This window comes from Coregonus lavaretus (genome assembly GCF_964263955.1).
Source record: "Coregonus lavaretus genome assembly, contig: HAP1_SCAFFOLD_385, whole genome shotgun sequence".
Lineage (NCBI taxonomy): Eukaryota > Metazoa > Chordata > Actinopteri > Salmoniformes > Salmonidae > Coregonus > Coregonus lavaretus.
The window spans coordinates 322243-342064 of record NW_028156351.1 but is presented as its reverse complement, the minus strand read 5'-3'; the positions used below and the strand labels follow the sequence as shown (position 1 = coordinate 342064).

The window sequence follows — 19822 nt, the reverse complement described above, 5'->3', positions numbered from 1 at the left end:
TGGCTGTGTCAGCTCCGTTCGTGATGAGTGTATTGATGAGTAACTCATGGCCGTAGCGAGCAGAGATGTGCAGAGGTGTGTTTCCATTATTTTCTTCACAGTCGATCTCAGCACCTACAGAACACACACACACACACACACACAGACACACACAGACACACACAGACACACACACATACACACACACAGACACACACACACGTCAACCACTTGACCCTAGAGGCCTCATGAAGCTTCATGTTCAACCACATTGCAAGTAACATTGCTCTGTGCCAGTGAATCATGGTTTGAAGACAAAAGACAATGCTGAAGAGCCTACTGGTTCATATATATTCAGTTGAGAGCATTCACAGCGACTCACCATTCTGGATGATGGCTTGAGATCTGGAGAAGCGTCCGTGGATGGCCGTCATGTGGAGGGGGGTCTTTCCATCTTTACTCTGCAGATAGAAAGACAAAGATGGTTCACACGGCAGTCTGTGCTGCTGACCACAGGCAAAATCAAACACGTATTGGAGGAGCGCTTGATGGCATTTAGTTTGCATTGTTAGGCCTATTCCATTGGTATTTGAATGTAGACCAGGGCCAAATACTAAGCCATGTGCTGCGTCAGTGTGTGCGTCCCAAATGGCACCCTATTTATAAGTACACTACTTTTTGAACCAAAGTAGTGTACTTATAAAGGGAACAGGGTGCCATTTGGGACACAGGCAGTGTCATCACGGCTCCTTGCTCTATGGGCCCCTGGTCAAAAGTAGTGCACTACATAGGGAATAGGGTGTTATTTAGTTCAGACACAGTGTTGGTCATCCGGTCTCCTCACCTTGATGTTGACGAGGGCCCCGTTGCCCACCAGCAGCTCCAGGCAGAGCGCCCCATGGCGCGAGGCGGCCGTGAAGTGGAGTGGGGCGAAACCCTTCTCGTACACCTGGTTCACGTTGGCGCCACACTCGATCAGCTCATTCACCACCACATCATGCCCGTTGTAGCATGCCACGTGGAGGGGGGTGTTACCGTACCCATTGGGCTAATTTATCTGGAGGGAGCAAGGGAGGGAAAAGAGTGGAGAGAGAGAGAGAGGGGGGGGGGGGGGGGGAGAGAACAAAACAATACATTCCTGATCAGGTCACTTGGTTCTGAAAACCCCCTGGTCCAACCTCTCTCTCTTCATTACTTGGTTCTGAAAACCCCCTGGTCCAACCTCTCTCTCTTCATTACTTGGTTATGAAAACCCCCTGGTCCAACCTCTCTCTCTTCATTACTTGGTTATGAAAACCCCCTGGTCCAACCTCTCTCTCTTCATTACTTGGTTCTGAAAAACCCCTGGTCCAACCTCTCTCTCTTCATTACTTGGTTATGAAAACCCCCTGGTCCAACCTCTCTCTCTTCATTACTTGGTTCTGAAAAAACCCTGGTCCAACCTCTCTCTCTTCATTGCTTGGTTATGAAAACCCCCTGGTCCAACCTCTCTCTCTTCATTACTTGGTTCTGAAAACCCCCTGGTCCAACCTCTCTCTCTTCATTACTTGGTTCTGAAAAACCCCTGGTCCAACCTCTCTCTCTTCATTACTTGGTTATGAAAAACCCCTGGTCCAACCTCTCTCTCTTCATTACTTGGTTCTGAAAACCCCCTGGTCCAACCTCTCTCTCTTCATTACTTGGTTATGAAAACCCCCTGGTCCAACCTCTCTCTCTTCATTACTTGGTTATGAAAACCCCCTGGTCCAACCTCTCTCTCTTCATTACTTGGTTATGAAAACCCCCTGGTCCAACCTCTCTCTCTTCATTACTTGGTTCTGAAAAACCCCTGGTCCAACCTCTCTCTCTTCATTACTTGGTTATGAAAAACCCCTGGTCCAACCTCTCTCTCTTCATTACTTGGTTCTGAAAAACCCCTGGTCCAACCTCTCTCTCTTCATTACTTGGTTATGAAAACCCCCTGGTCCAACCTCTCTCTCTTCATTACTTGGTTCTGAAAACCCCCTGGTCCAACCTCTCTCTCTTCATTACTTGGTTATGAAAACCCCCTGGTCCAACCTCTCTCTCTTCATTACTTGGTTCTGAAACCCCCCTGGTCCAACCTCTCTCTCTTCATTACTTGGTTATGAAAACCCCCTGGTCCAACCTCTCTCTCTTCATCACTTGGTTATGAAAACCCCTTGGTCCAACCTCTCTCTCTTCATTACTAAGCTAGCTAGCTAACTCACCTCCTGGATTAGCTGGTGAGTTGCTAATAGCAACGGTTGCAACTAAAAACAATATCCTTTTAGCCAGCTACATTCGTTCGCAGCGACGCCGTTTTTCAAACAAAGTCAACACAGTAGCCATTGCTAGCCAGCCAACACTACCAGCAGGCTGTGGTAGCTAAATACAATATCTTTGTGCTAGCTACCCAACGTTTAATCGTTGCTGCGTTATGAAAGGTAAGCTTGGCTTCTTATATGGTGTTGAGTTAAGCTTAAACCATGTATTTAGATTGTAGGTAGGTATTGTAGTTTGGTATTATAGGTAGCTTACTCAGGTAGTTATTGAAGGTTATTGTAGGTAATTATTGTAGGTAAGGACTGTATTCGGCGGACTCCGGCGAAGCACGAGGCTAGCCTACCCACTACTTGGACCAACAAAGCTAGCTAGCTAGCTAGCGGGTAGCTACTGGTAACTCTTTGCAACTATGGTTAATTGTTTCCAATGTTATTTCATGGTTAAGAGTACCTGTGATTGAGCCAGCTAGCTGCTACCATTCAGCTGTTTTTCTAACCTCATCCGAGGCATTAACGTTAGGTGGTTGGTAGCTGCTGTACTTAATTATAGCTACTGATAACAGTCTGCTGTAGTTTACAACAATTCTAATTTCTAAAGTGGAAGTTGGGAGAGTTTTACTCGGGTGGTTCAGTGAAACAATTATAGTTTCTGAGGTGGAAGTTGGGAGAGTTATATATATATATTTTTTTTTGGTGAGGGAGGCCTGCTCTCTCCTTTCCCTGATGTTTAGTTCATTTCATCCCGATCTCCTCTGCATTATTGTAGCCATCTGCTGCAGCCTGTCAACTATGCCTCTGCCTATCCCTGTTCTCTCCTCTCCGCACAGGCTACACAAACGCCCCACACCGCGTGGCTGCTGCCTCTCTAACCTGGTGGTCCCTGCACGCACCACACACCTCAGGCAGCCTGTGGAACTGCCGTTCTGCCGCCAACAAGGCTGACTTCATCCCAGCCTATGCCACCCTCCAGTCCCTCGACTTCCTGGCACTGACGGAAACATGGATTACCACTGAAAACACTGCTACTCCTACTGCCCTCTCCTCGTCTGACCATGTGTTCTCGCATACCCCGAGAGCATCTGGTCAGAGGGGTGGTGGCACAGGAATCCTCATCTCTCCCAAGTGGTCATTCTCAATTTTTCCCCTAACCCATCTGTCTATCTCCTCATTTGAATTCCACGCTGTCACAGTCACTAGCCCATTTAAGCTTAATATCCTTGTCATCTATCGCCCTCCAGGTTCCCTTGGAGAGTTCATCAATGAGCTTGACGCCTTGATAAGTTCCTTTCCTGAGGATGGCTCACCCTTCACAGTTTTGGGGGATTTCAACCTCCCCACGTCTACATTTGACTCATTTCTCTCTGCCTCCTTCTTTCCACTCCTCTCCTCTTTTGACCTCACCCTCTCACCATCCCCCCCCACTCACAAGGCAGGCAATACGCTTGACTTCATCTTTACTAGATGTTGCTCTTCTACTAATCTCACTGCAACTCCCCTCCATGTCTCCGACCACTACTTTGTATCCTTTTCTCTCTCGCTCTCCTCCAACACTACTCACTCTGCCCCTACACAGATGGTAACGCGCCGCCGCAACCTTCGCTCTCTCTCTCCCACTACTCTCTCCTCTTCCATCCTATCATCTCTTCCCTCTGCTCAATCCTTCTCCCTCCAATCTCCTGATTCTGCCTCCTCAACCCTCCTCTCCTCCCTTTCTGCATCCTTTGACTCCCTGTGTCCCCTATCCTCCCGGCCGGCTCGGTCCTCCCCTCCAGCTCTGTGGCTTGATGACTCATTGCGAGCTCACAGAACAGAGCTCCGGGCAGCTGAGCGGAAATGGAAGAAAACTAGACTCCCTGCCGACCTGGCATCTTTTCACTCCCTCCTCTCTACATTTTCTTCATCTGTTTCTGCTGCTAAGGCCACTTTCTACCACTCTAAATTCCAAGCATCTGCCTCTAACCCTAGGAAGCTCTTTGCCACATTCTCCTCACTGCTGAATCCCCCCCCCCCCCCCCCCCCCCCTCTCTGTGGATGACTTTGTCAACCACTTTGAAAAAAAGGTTGACGACATCCGATCCTCGTTTGTTAAGTCTAATGACACTGCTGGTCCTGCTCACACTGCCCTACCCTATGCTTTGACTTCTTTCTCCCCTCTCTCTCCAGATAAAATCTTGCGACTAGTGACTGCAGGCCGCCCAACAACCTGCCCGCTTGACCCCATCCCCTCCTCTCTTCTCCAGACCATCTCCGGTGACCTTCTCCCCTACCTCACCTCGCTGATCAACTCATCCTTGACCGCTGGCCATGTCCCTTCCGTCTTCAAGAGAGCGAGAGTTGCACCCCTTCTCAAAAAACCAACACTCGATCCCACTGATGTCAACAACTACAGACCAGTATCCCTTCTTTCTTTTCTTTCCAAAACTATTGAGCGTGCCGTCTTTAGCCAACTCTCTTGCTATCTCTCTCAGAATGACCTTCTTGATCCAAACCAGTCAGGTTTCAGGACTGGTCATTCAACTGAGACTGCTCTTCTCTGTGTCACGGAGGCTCTCCGCACTGCTAAAGCTAACTCTCTCTCCTCTGCTCTTGTCCTTCTAGACCTGTCTGCTGCCTTTGATACAGTGAACCATCAGATCCTCCTCTCCACCCTCTCCGAGCTGGGCATCTCCGGCGCGGCTCACTCCTGGATTGCGTCCTACCTGACCGGTCGCTCCTACCAAGTGGCGTGGCGAGAAGCTGTCTCCGCACCACGTGCTCTCACCACTGGTGTCCCCCAGGGCTCAGTTCTAGGCCCTCTCCTTTTCTCCCTATACACCAAGTCACTTGGCTCTGTCATATCCTCACATGGCCTCTCCTATCATTGCTACGCTGACGATACACAACTAATCTTCTCCTTTCCCCCTTCTGATAACCAGGTGGCGAATCGCATCTCTGCATGTCTGGCCGACATATCAGTATGGATGACGGATCACCACCTCAAGCTGAACCCTGGCAAGACGGAGCTGCTCTTCCTCCCGGGGAAGGACTGCCCGTTCCATGATCTCGCATTCACGGTTGACAACTCCGTTGTGTCCTCCTCCCAGAGTGCGAAGAGCCTTGGCGTGACCCTGGACAACACCCTGTCGTTCTCCGCCAACATCAAGGCGGTGACCCGATCCTGCAGGTTCATGCTCTACAACATTCGGAGAGTACGACCCTGCCTTACACAGGAAGCGGCACAGGTCCTAATCCAGGCACTTGTCATCTCCCGTCTGGATTACTGCAACTCGCTGTTGGCTGGGCTCCCTGCCTGTGCCATTAAACCCCTACAACTCATCCAGAATGCCGCAGCCCGTCTGGTGTTCAACCTTCCCAAGTTCTCTCACGTCACCCCCCTCCTCCGCACACTCCACTGGCTTCCAGTTGAAGCTCGCATCCGTTACAAGACCATGGTGCTTGCCTATGGAGCAGTGAGGGGAACGGCACCTCCGTACCTTCAGGCTCTGATCAGTCCTTACACCCAGGCGAGGGCATTGCGTTCATCCACCTCTGGCCTGCTGGCTCCCCTTCCTCTGCGGAAGCATAGTTCCCGCTCAGCCCAGTCAAAGCTGTTCGCTGCTCTGGCACCCCAATGGTGGAACAAGCTCCCTCACGACGCCAGGACAGCGGAGTCACTCACCACCTTCCGGAGACATTTGAAACCCCACCTCTTTAAGGAACACCTGGGATAGGATAAAGTAATCCTTCTACCCCCCCCCCCCCCCCCCAAAAAAAAAGTATAATTGTAAAGTGGTTATCCCACTGGCTATAGGGTGTTTGTAGTCGCTCTGGATAAGAGCATCTGCTAAATGACGTAAATGTGCCCTTGAGCAAGGCACTTAACCCTAATTGCTCCTGTAAGTCGCTCTGGATAAGAGCGTCTGCTAAATGACTAAAATGTAAATGTAAATTACTTGGTTCTGAAAACCCCTGGTCCAACCTCTCTCTCTTCATTACTTGGTTATGAAAACCCCCTGGTCCAACCTCTCTCTCTTCATTACTTGGTTATGAAAACCCCCTGGTCCAACCTCTCTCTCTTCATTACCTGGTTATGAAAACCCCCTGGTCCAACCTCTCTCTCTTCATTACTTGGTTCTGAAAACCCCCTGGTCCAACCTCTCTCTCTTCATTACTTGGTTATGAAAACCCCCTGGTCCAACCTCTCTCTCTTCATTACTTGGTTATGAAAACCCCCTGGTCCAACCTCTCTCTCTTCATTACTTGGTTATGAAAACCCCCTGGTCCAAATCACTGGCTCTAACCTCTCTCTCTTCATTACTATTATGAAAACCCCCTACACATTTGAATGCGTGTTGACTCACATCCACACCAAGGTCCAGGAGGTACTTGACCACACTGATCATTCCACTGGAGGCTGCAGAGTGGAGAGGGGTGTAGGCCTTCTTGTTTTTACAGGACACCTCTGATCCATGAGAGGCCAGCAGTTTCACCACCTCAATGTGCCCTATGGTAGAGAGAGAGGGGGAGGGATAAATAGAGAGAGAGAGAGAGAGAGAGAGAGAGAGAGAGAGAGAGAGAGAGAGAGAGAGAGAGAGAGAGAGAGAGAGAGAGAGAGAGAGAGAGAGGAGAGGGAGATAGTAAGGGGGTTAAGAGAGAAACAGAGATACAAACACAGAGAGATAGGCAGAGAGAGGGAGAGATAGATTAGTTTACAGTGGTACACAGCACCATAAGCAACACCTACATCATGTTAGTACAACTGAAAACATCTAATCAACCTACTTAGTACATGATTCTGACATAATAACACACTAGACGTGGCTCATACAGCTGAGCTGTGAGACTAACACACAGTCCATTCATTCATTCATTCATTGGTATAAAGGACATTAGTCAGAATGTAAATGATGTGGTAAACTCATCACCCATGTAAGCAGCCCAGTGGATTGCTCGGCGATCCTTCTTGTCAAAGGCATTAATGTTGGCTCCTCTGGAGAGAAGCAGCCTCACCATCTAACAGGGAGAGGAGAGAGAAACAAAACACAGGTTGAGGAAAACTAAACAGCAAAATCCGCTAAATCTGGCTTCAAAGCCTTCCCTTTAAAATTATATATTTTGTATTCACAATGAATGAAAGATAACATGTAAAGACATGGTACATTTCTCCCCTTTTAGTCCCCCTTTGACCTCCCCCTCCCCCCAGAATGCCTCCAAACACATTTAAAAAGAAAGGGAAAGTAATTGAGTTACATGTCAGAAAACAAAACAAAAGTATACAACAATGTTACTTCAAGCAAAAATGTAATAGCCTAACAATTTCAGGTGATTAAGTGATTTTATAGGCCTATATAGCAGTAATCTCAAGGTGGGGCCAAGAGTACTAATCTGGAGGAAGTGTTTGGAGCTGTTCAAAATAGGATATCATCGGGTCCCAGGAGGAATAAAATGAGTTGGTTGACCCTCGAATGGTAACTTCATTTTTTCTCATTTTAGGAACAGCTTCAGATCTTTGAGCCAAAGAGAGGCTAAGGGAGGATTGATAGATTTCCAATCCAATAAAATCCTTCTGCGGGCTAACATGGAGGCAAAGGCAATGGCATCTAGCTGTCTATTGGTCAGAGAAGGATTGTTGTTTGGTACTCCAAAAATAGCAATTTCTGCACTAGGCTGCAACTTTATATCAAATGCTTCAGAAAGGGTTTTAAATAGTGGACAAATAATCTGCCAGACGGGGACAGGACCAGAACATGTGGGTCAAGTCCGCCAAGGAGCTTTTACACCTGTCACATGTACCATCAATATTTGGGTAGAATTTGGACAATCTGGCCTTACTGAAATGGATACGGTAAAGTACCTTAAACTGTATAAGGCTGAGCCGGGCACAAGAGGAGCTTCCATTTACCCTCAGTAAGGCATTTCACACTCAGATCGGATTTTATTAAAAGCCTCCTCTGAACAAACTCAAGCATACAACTAGGGCTGTGATGGTCATGGAACTTCAGGTGTCGGTGATTGGCGTGTCTTATGTACGTGGTCATCGACAAAACTGACAGCTGACAGGGGGGCGGGACGGACATTAGCAAAGGAAAACATTAGCGCGTTTAGGCCAGTCTTGCTCTCAAGTTTGGGGAAGCTAATTTTCTCCATGAAAAATATCAAGCATTCCATGCATCATCACATTTGCAAACTTATTTAAAAAAAAAAAAATGGTTCACCTTTATTTAACCAGGTAAGCCAGTTGAGAACAAGTTCTCATTTAAAACTGCGACCTGGCCAAGATAAAGCAAAGCAGTGCGATAAAAACAACACAGAGTTACATTTGGGGTAAAAAAACATAAAGTCAAAAATACAACAGAAAATATATATACAGTGTGTGCAAATGTAGCAAGTTATGGAGGTAAGGCAATAAATAGGCTATAGTGCAAAATAATTACAATAGTATTAACACTGGAATGCTAGATGTGCAAGAGATTATGTGCAAATAGAGATACCGGGGTGCAAAAGAGCAAAATAAATAACAATATAGGGATGAGGTAGTTGGGTGGGCTAATTTCAGATGGGCTGTGTACAGGTGCAGTGATCGGTAAGGTGCTCTGACAACTGATGCTTAAAGTTAGTGAGGGAGATAAGAGTCTCCAGCTTCAGAGATTTTTGCAATTCGTTCCAGTCATTGGCAGCAGAGAACTGGAAGGAATGGCGGCCAAAGGAGTGTTGGCTTTGGGAATGACCAGTGAGATATACCTGCTGGAGCGCAGACTACGGGTGGGTGCTGCTATGGTGACCAATGAGCTAAGATAAGGCGGGGATTTGCCTAGCAGTGATTTATAGATGGCCTGGAGCCAGTGGGTTTGACGACGAACATGTAGTGAGGACCAGCCAACAAGAGCGTACAGGTCACAGTGGTGGGTAGTGTATGGGGCTTTGGAGACAAAACGGATGGCACTGTGATAGACTACATCCAGTTTGCTGAGTAGAGTGTTGGAGGCTATTTTGTAAATGACATCGCCGAAGTCAAGGATCGGTAGGATAGTCAGTTTTACGAGGGCATGTTTGGCAGCATGAGTGAAGGAGGCTTTGTTTGCGAAATAGGAAGCCGATTCTAGATTTAACTTTGGATTGGAGATTCTTTATGTGAGTCTGGAAGGAGAGTTTACAGTCTAAACAGACACCTAGGTATTTGTAGTTGTCCACATACTCTAGGTCATACCCGTCGAGAGTGGTGATTCTAGTCGGGTGGGCGGGTGCCAGCAGCGTTCGATTGAAAAGCATACATTTAGTTTTACTAGTGTTTAAGAGCAGTTGGAGGCTACTGAAGGAGTGTTGTATGGCATTGAAGCTCGTTTGGAGGTTTGTTAACACAGTGTCCAATGAAGGGCCAGATGTATACAAAATGGTGTCGTCTGCGTAGAGGTGGATCTGAGAGTCACCAGCAGCAAGAGCGACATCATTGATATACACGGAGAAAAGTGTCGGCCCAAGAATTGAACCCTGTGGCACCCCCATAGAGACTGCCATAGGTCCAGACAACAGGCCCTCCGATTTGACACACTGAACTCTATCTGAGAAGTAGTTGGTGAACCAGGCGAGGCAGTCATTTGAGAAACCAAGGCTATTTAGTCTGCCAATAAGAATGCGGTGGTTGACAGAGTCGAAAGCCTTGGCCAGGTCGATGAAGACGGCTGCACAGTACTGTCTATTATCAATTGCGGTTATAATATCGTTTAGGACCTTGAGCGTGGCTGAAGTGCACCCATGACCAGCTCGGAACTTATGTAAAATAGCTGACTATTCCTAATGTGATTAGTAAATTGGATAGTCATAATTTAGGCTAATAATATAACTCAATCACAGGCTGTTCAATGCAGCGGGTGGTGGAGTAGGTTTCTTTTCACTGGAAAAATGTGGCCTTTTATTATTTTAAAATCACGCAATTCTACTACACTTTATATGACTAGAGAGATTAGCAGAATCTTTTTCAACACGACTTTCAAGTGGCACTGACCCAGTGATAAAGACAGTGAATATGCACACTCACCGGGGATATAGCCGATGCCAATAATACTGTTCCCTCAATTAAGTTGAGGATTTTGATCATTAAAAAGACATTAGTATTTTCATCTTCTTCTCTTTGAAGCAATAAGCCAATTGCTTTCCAAACTGTTTTCCCTCCATTGTATTTTGAAAAATTGCGATATGCCTGGTTGAGCCTCTCTTTCACTGACATTCACAACTCAACAGTCATCTATTTGGAAGCCTATTCGCCGCACCCGCTGCCTTCCGACAGGCTACGCGATTTAAAACAATCCAGAAGAAGCTAATGATCATGCTTTCTGGTATAGTATACACACGTAACATGTAGGATTCCCAGAATATGTTCTATATTCTCATTATTAACTCATTATAATCAGTGGTTTAATTAGAGTATGATTGGCTAAATAAAACAATGGGCCTATGGTAATGCAACATTAAGTGATTCAAGGAAACTAGCCTATTTTGTTTGTTTATTTGCTCGGGCATCTGAATTACAATTATTCATGAACAATAATTTTGCATAGCTTATTCTTTTAACATTGAATAGCCTATAAATGGTTATTACAGCTTAGTTATTAAAACTTAATTTCTCACAAGAATGAGGTTGTGAATTGGGAGGTTCAGCTCGGTCTGGGCCTTACTAGGTCCCTCTTTTAAATCGCCAGCTCTGCTAAAAAGTGCCCACCAGAGTTCTACATAGGCCTAGAACACGGCCTGTGCTCTGGCTTCACATTGATGGTGACAGCGAGATGGAGATTGTGGCCAAAGCAATTTAGCCAAGGCCAGTTCAGTTGCCTCACTTCAGCCACAATGTTGGCCCTGTTGTCTGTGGCGATACAGGACATTAGATTTTCGTCAAGGGCCCAGTCAAGGAATTCCGGAATGTAGGTTGTTTCCAAACAGTTGGATTTCAGTGTCCAGTCTTTCGTCAGATAGTGCACTGTTAGGTTCATGTAAGGAGTCATATTTACACTTGACCACATGTCCATATTCAGTGCAAAAATAAACAAATCTACGTCCTTTAGCTCTGCCTTGTCACGGTGCTGTGTATGGGTGTGGTGTAGAATCAGGCGCAGGCAGCAGAGGGTAAGTCCAACAAGACTTTACTGAGCACGAAAATTAATCCAAAACAGCCCGGAGGCAAAAGACGCACACAGGCGTAAAATACAAGCGCACACACAGGTGCGTAAATCTCTCCTCACAAAACGAGGAGGAAGCTCAGGAAAAATAGCGTACCGACACGGGTAGCGCAACCACGACACGAACAATCACACACAACACAAACCTAACAACAAGGAAACTAAATAGGGTGCTAAATGAGACCTAACACAAAACAGGTGTGACTAACAGACAAAACCAAACAAACAAGAAACATCGAGCGGTGGCAGCTAGAACTCCGGAGACGACGACCGGCGAAACCTGCCCGAACAAGGAGGAGGAGCCGCCTCGGCCGAAACCGTGACATGCCTGAACCTCCCCCTTCACCTTGTTGAACAAGGTAGGGACCGCTGTTTGAGACAAATACTTTCTCCCCGGTAACTCGTATAGTCTGTCAAATTTCCAGAGCATTTATTTGAAGGCGGGTTTCTCCACCGTTCGTAAAGGCACCATTCCTATGACTAAATAACGAGTTCCAGTGTCTGGCAGTGCTCGCCACTTATCGGTGTCCCGTTTGTGGTGCTGGAATTCTTAGTAGGTAGCCTATGGGTTTTGCGCATATTCTGCAAACAGGCTGGCCAAGTCATCTGGTTCTCCATCGTCGTTAGGTGTGAAACTGAAATGTGCCCAAACAGGTTGTTATGTTTTTTTTTTTGCTATGAGAGCCATCTTTTTCACCTCACTCCTCTGATCTACTGTAACAATGAAAAAGGTCAGAGGTGAAGGTCAGAGGTCAGAGGCTACCCACCCACCCCCAGCCTGTAGGCTATAGATCTAGAGGTACTATAGTTACCCCCGGTCCCCACTTTTCACCTCACCCCCCCCCCCCCCTCTTCAATTAACCTGAATTGACCTTCAAAGATTCTCTCCTATTCGCGCATAGAGCAGATTTGGTGATTGCGGTGCATCAAAAGATAGTCCATCTATTAAACTGTCTATATCTCCTCCAACTAAGTCAGCAAAACAATACCATATAATCAATAGTTAACACTCCCGCTATGGATAAAGTATATCTACATTAAAATAAAGGTGATAAAACATTTTATGGAGAGAAAATCATACTTCTTTTTGGTTTTGACGGTAATTTTATTTTCATGGTGTTCTTCATCCAAAACCGTCAATGTCACGGTTATCCAATTACCGTCACAGCCCTACATTCAACCATTGTAAGTAATCGGATGCACAGTAAGCTCAACATGGGGATAGGACAGGTATAAAGTGTAGACTACAGTGTGTAATCATGTCCATGCTAATTGCTAACCTCCTGGTGTCCACTGAAGGCTGCATGGTGCAGCGCCGTGCGCCCGGCCCGGTCTGACACGTTCACGTTGCTGAGGAGAGGGACCAGGGCCTCGGCCCAGCGGACTGCCTTATTGGCCGCAGCGATGTGGAGCGGCGTTTGCCAGTTCTTGTCCCTGGCGTTCACATCAGCAGAGTGTTTCAATAACACCTGGACAGCCTCCTACAGGAACACAGTTCAAATAATAATAATAATATGCCATTAACAGACACTTTTATCCAAAGCGACTTACAGTCGTGCGTGCATACATTTTTGTGTATGGGTGGTCCCGGGGATCGAACCCACTACCTTGGCGTTACAAGCGCCGTGCTCTACCAGCTGAGCTACAGAGGACCACAGTCCAAAGTTGAACAAATCATGTTCAACTTTGTTTAAAGTGCATTTAAAAATCACAACACACTTAACAGTCAAACACATATGCACAGGAGTGTGTGTGAGGGCTGACAGTATCAGTACACGTACCTCACTGCAGGAAGCCAAGGCCCGGTGCAGAGGAGTGAGCCACTTGTTGTCTTTGGCATTTACTCTGGCTCCTGGGACACAGACAGAAAAACAGGTGACAGACCGACAGGGGGACAGACCGACAGGGGACACATTCAGTGCCTAACAACACACTATACAATACAAGTAAAATGATTTACAACATAATTCTGACAAAATAAATGACATACCTGTACACGAAGAGACAACACACAATAGCTTAGCCCTTGGTGCAGCCACAGCTCTCGGGCACCTGCGTGAGCACATAGAAACTCACTGTCTAATCAGAGACTTCAACACATTAGTTCCCACAATGAGTTCATCAACCTGCCCATCAACAATAAGCACTGGGACTACATAACAGAAGCCATAAAGTTGCATTTTTAAGTCACACATGCCCACTGGGCTAGTTTGTTCCCACCACAACCCACCAGGATGATGTCTGAAGGAGCTAGAAAGTTCCCCTCTACCACTCCTGCCTCCCTCAACCGAGGTACAATATCTGCGCGCAGAGTAGTAGCCATGGACCCACTATCTAACATCCCCTTCAGCTCAACTTTATCCTGTACTAGCACAGTGGTGTAAAACAAACTGTCATTCTGAGTAATTCTCATTGTGTTCTGAAAAATGACTGTGTTGTTCTTGGGTACTGACTCACAAAAGTAAGAATAAACAGATTGGATATCATCATCAGTGGAGGAAAAATAAGAATGCCCCACATTGCCCTCCTCAGAACGGAGGCTTTCTAGTTTTCCTGAGACCTGCCAGTCTGTCCACATCCAGGGTTCTGTCGCTGCCCAGCCTCACTACAGTCAAAGCTCATGTGGCCCGGAGAAAAGCACTTGACGCACAGCTGGTGCATCTGACAGTGAGCTTTGGTCCAGTGATTAGTGCTTCCACAGTCAGCGCACTCATGCTGACGTTTGTGGAACTGTTTACGGGGCCCTCTACATTTAACATGTTTAAGTCATTTAGCAGACGCTTTTATCCAGAGCGACTTACAGTTAGTGCATACGTTATTTTTATTTTTTCATACCCCCCGTGGGAATCGAACCCACAACCCTGGCGTTGCAAACACCATGCACTACGAACTGAGCCGGCCATTCCCTCCACTACCCTAGGCGACGCTGGTCCAATTGTGCGCCGCCCCATGGGTCTCCCGGTCGCGGCCGGCTACGACAGAGCCTGGATTCAAACCAGGATCTCTAGTGGCACAGCTAGCACTGCGATGTAGTGCCTTAGACCACTGTGCCACTCACAGACTGAGTATTGCTGAGTATTGCTGACCAGAGCCTTCTCTAACAAAGTCAAAATTTTATTTAATGTCCCACCCTCAGATACAGATGATGCCTGGTCTGGTTCACGGCCACATTGAGAAAAAGATGACACATTAGGTCTTTTCACAGGACCCACTCCCTCCTGAGGGCAGTCAAAAACAGCAGCAACCTGCTGTGAAAGTTGTGTTCTACATGCTTTACGTTCCCTTAACAGTTCATCCAACCGATCCTGTACCTCACTGGCTGTCCAGTCACGAATGGGTTTGCTCTTGAACACTTGGGCCAACTCTTTATCAGGACAGTTGCGTACAAACATGACTGCCAACTCTGAGCACTGATTGGGTAAGGTCCTGCCCTCACTCACAAGGTACTGTTCGGCTGCCTCTGCAGCTTTGTTAAGCCTAATCCAGAAATCTATTGGACCCTCATTAGCATATGGTTTGATTGAATAGAAATCAGCTAATGGCATACCTGAGCAGACAGTTTCCCCAAAGTGTTGCTTGAAAACACTGAACACCGCCTTAACATCTGTGACAACAAGGTTGTTACGCTTCCAGACTTTGGTCACATCACGTGCCCTCCCCATGAGCCTAGACATCACCTCCCCAACATTCCCAGACCCAGTGTAACCCCTCTTCTCTAGGTAGACTTCCATTAACTCCTCCCACTCCAGGACAGAGTACTTATCTGAGCCATCACCCCTAAAAAGAGGTGGAGCACTAACATCTGACTTCACAACCAGATTCAGCTTGGACGCATCAATAAAGGTTGACCCACACTGTTCAGGCAGGGGAAACTGCTGGGGTTGGTGAGGGGGACGGGCAGGAGAAAGACTTGAAACCCCAGGCTGCAGTAAACTCGCTCTGATAGATTCTCCTATCTCTGAACCAATCTGCTTAATAAGGTCACTAAGCTGACTCGGAGGCGTCCCATTATCACAGAGTACTGTGGATGATGGTACATCAAAAGACAGAGGTGGGATACCCTGGTCAGGTGGAACAAACAGCCTACCCCTCCCAGTGCTTGCAAACTCAGGACTAGCAAACGCTCTACTCCCAGGAGCTGAATGTACAATTGGTGTAAATGGAAGGACACCCCTCCCTCTACCCACACTAAAATCCACAGCATAACACGTCTTATGGATTTGAGAATCTTCCATGGCTCAACAGAGCACTAAAATACAATGTAATTTAGTGCATTCAAATACCAAAAAAAATTAATGCAATAAACAAATTCATCCAAAACATACAAATAAGCACGAATACCTGTATCTAATGAATATGCTACATTCACTTTCACTGTTTACAGTATATATTCACTTACAGTAAGCCATCAACAAATTCACATGCGCAGGTCGTGCACCTCATCCACATGCACAGCTCCGGCGGTCGGCTTGCCACAGGACACTGCCACAACTGGAATTCTGATGGTTGGATAATTTTTATTCGACCTGCACACGAAGAGACAACACACAATATGTTAGCTCTTGGTGCAGCCACAGCTCTCGGGCACCTTGCTAGTTGAAGGTCAGGCAAAAATGAACAGGTGCTGCATGCACACATTCAGTGCCTAACAACACACTATACAATACAAGTAAAATGATATACAACATAATTCTGACAAAATAAATGACATACCTGTACACGAAGAGACAACACACAATAGCTTAGCCCTTGGTGCAGCCACAGCTCTCGGGCACCTGCGTGAGCACATAGAAACTCACCCAAATACTCCCGAGTTACAATAGGTACCCTAATTAGCGAGCTCGTGAAAGTTGTTAACATACATCTTTATATTGTCCACATTGTAACAAAACCTGTAGTTGCGTAACAGCACTTTGTGTAACTTTACCACAGTTTTATATCGACAAATTACGGCGCCAAGGACAACATACCTTGCTAGTTGAAGGTCAGGCAAAAGAGAACAATAAGAGGGTACATAAATACAGATAACCCGCGATGGACCAAACCAAAATATACACAACTTTTACAATTAGGTGTATTTGCAATATAGATACATAAAAATGTTTGTACACCAAAAAATAACATTAGCTATGCAGCTGTAATTAAATAAAGAAACCACATTGAATTATTATTATTATTAACTTATTAACATCCCCTCTTGACCTGGCCTACTTGAACTGTCCTTGTGTGCAATTTGGTGCATAATCTAGGGGAACAACATCACACTACTACACATATAATTCAAGTCATACCTTTATTGTCATTCATGCTCTTATTTTTAACCTAGTAGTTTTGCAAAAGTGTAACCTGCGTCAATTCTAGGAAATATTGGAATAACGTGCTTAAGAGGAGCCCTGACACGCACAACAGGATAACACAACTACCACATTTTCAATTGACAATCATTGATTTAAATGGATGTGGTCAATAGATTTGTATAGGCATATATACTAATTTAATTTAACTTGTAAGCCAAGGTTGGATTAGTAGGTCTATGCAACATGCACCTGGATAACCGCGTCATGAATCGGAACGAGCTCCAACGTCCTCATATACACATTATGACAAAATAAAGATCTTAATATTTCACGAAATAAAGACATAGAAGAAAACAGGTTCTAGAAACTCAATTTCTCCATGGCAATAGAATGTAAACATGTAAATTGCGCCAAACATATCCAAATATCGCCTACAACTCAATTCTCAGCGCAGCATATTGGACGACTCCACAGGCATTGATCATTCGCGACTTTAAGTCATTCCTGTTATCTCTAGAGCATCCCGTATATTTATAGCGCTGCATTTCGTCCCCCTCTGACCATGGATAGGGTTGGGAGCATTCCTGAGTTCACTTATGGTCCCACTAAGGTAATCTTAGGAGATATTCCTTTTGGCATACTGTAAATGCCTGTGCATAATGTACCTAATAAAGCATAATTGTTTTAATTATCTTCAAAGGAATTCTGTAGAAGCAGCCTTTATTTTCAGACTCTGCAGGCCTGCTGGGAGGAAGCATATTACAATAAACAGGTAAGATTCATCCCACAAAAAAAGTAACCACAGAAAAAAAGAGATAGATTTAATCCCAAAACAAGAGTTTTCTTTCAAGACAGTTTAGAGAAGATGGTCATAAGAGTTTTTAATATCACTTGCAAATTGTGAGACATGAGCAGTTGTGAAATGAGGCCCTTCTGAAAGCACATTATATGGTCTTTAGTGGCACGGTCTCACACCTTACCTCATCTTGCAGAAGAAGTTCATGGTCCACTATCTGCTGCTCCAGAGTCGAGGCCAGGTCTCGCCCCATGTCACCATGGAGCACATGAGCGACTGGCTGGTGTCTCAGGGCAAAAAATCCCTTAGGGAGAGGTGAGTACCACGTCAGCTCTCACCTTCACTGCCATTCTCTGTCACCAGCAGCACTCCAGGAGGTGTGGGTAAAATAAACAACAGATAAATAGGAAGCCAGGAAAGTTGAAATGCTTTGTGTTTTATTTGAAGGGTGTGGAAGGAAACCCTGGAGGAGGGGAACGAACTCGCTCGGCTGGTAAGAGAATGAGAGTTAGAGACTTAGACTATTAGTCAGTGAGCTCCTTTCTAGCCTTTCAACAACTAGTCAGTACAGCAGAATATATCTGTTGTGAAATTACACTAATGGGACTTCCTGTTTCCTACGGCAGACCTGGGAAGTAAACACCTGCCTAAAAATGATTGACATGGAGCACAAGGCTGTCTGCAAGCTCCGCCGCTCTATGCACACCACCTCTCCAGCTGGCGCTGACATGTGAGTTCCATGTATTGCCCTGCATACAGCTTGCTCCATTCATCTACACATCTGGAGCTATGCAGAAAATAACTAGGGCAGTGTTCTCTGTGTGAACATTGCACATCGTTTAGCGTTCTCTGCTGCTTTTTGTTGATTTCAGCGACCCCAAGGTCCACATCATCGTGGAGAGAGCTGTGAGGAGCATTCTGGACAAGCTGTCCAATAAGCCCTGTAGCAACCTGCTCAGCCCATCCCAGGTGGTGGTGGAGCTGGTGCCCAGGATCCTCCTGGCCCTGTGGCTTCAGCCAGAGGAAGGCCATTCAGATCACCCCATCCTCCTAAGCGGGATGGCTGTGAGTATGGTGGTGGCCGTAGGGGAGAAGCTCTCCAACACGTTGAAGGCCTCTTCTCCTCACACCCCTTTCTCCCGGGCTGCTGCTTTTGACTCTGTGAGGTCGATCCTCGGGAGAATCAGCCAGTCCTTCTCCCTGGATGACCTCAAGACCCCTTTTTTTATGAGCTCTGTCTGTGCCTTTGTGGCGGACGAGGTGAAAAGCTACTTCCAGCCTACTGCAGACACCCTGCGAGTTCCCCCTGTCCTAGTGGTGGCCTTCTCCGCCACACTACCAGCTGATATCCAAGCAGGTGAGTAGCACTCATAGAAAGCACTCTGACAGATGCCTTTTGTCATGACATCCTGGTGCCTTGTAGTAGTAGAGCCAATCAGGATTTTAATTGTCACCCCTAACACAGATGCAGACCAGGCTTCTTCCCACCTGGAGGTTGTGGAAATCCCCCATAACACAGAGGCAGACCCAGCTTCTTCCCACCCGGAGGTTGTGGACATCACCCCTAACACAGAGAAAGACCCGGCTTCTGCCCACCTGGAGGTTGAGGGATTCACCCCTAACACAGAGTTTGACCCAGCTTCTCCCCACCTAGATGTTGTTGACATCACCCGTAGCAGAGAGGAAGACCCGGCTTCTTCCCACATAGTGGTTTTGGACATCACCCCTAACACAGAGGCACACCTGGCTTCTTCCCACCTGGAGGTTGCTGACAAAACCCGTAGCACAGAGGCAGACCCAGTATCTTACCACCTGGAAGTTGAGGACATCACCCCTAACACAGAGGCACACCTGGCTTCTTCCCATCAGGAGCTTGTGGACATCACCCCAAACACAGAGGCAGACCCGGGTTCTTCCCACCTAGAGATTGCGGTCATCAACCCTAACAAAGAGGCACACCTGGCTTCTTCCCACATGGAGGTTGTGAACGTCACCCCTAACACAGAGGCTGAGACGGCTTCTACCCACCTGAAGTTTGTGGACATCACCCCTAACACAGAGTCAGACCCTGCTTCTTCCCACCGTATGGTTGTTGACATCACCCATAACTCAGAGGCAGACCCAGCATCTTCCCACCTGGAGGTTGTGGACATCACCCCTAACACAGAGGCAGACCCGGCTTCTTCTCACCTGGAGGTTGTGGACATCACCCCTAACAAAGAGGCACACCTTGCTTCTTCCCACCTGGAGGTTGTGGACATCACCCCTAACAAAGAGGCACACCTGGCTTCTTCCCACAAGGAGCTTGTGGACATCACC

At 46.7% G+C, this 19822-nt stretch overlaps 1 long non-coding RNA gene across 1 annotated transcript; it reads right to left on the bottom strand.

The window, feature by feature from the left end:
- Positions 1–916, bottom strand: LOC311126439. Its single transcript, XR_014612982.1, has 3 exons — positions 824–916; positions 362–440; positions 1–114 (listed from the first exon to the last, which is right to left on the bottom strand). It is a non-coding gene; the product is annotated as an uncharacterized lncRNA (long non-coding RNA).
- Positions 917–19822: the final 18906 nt, after the last annotated feature.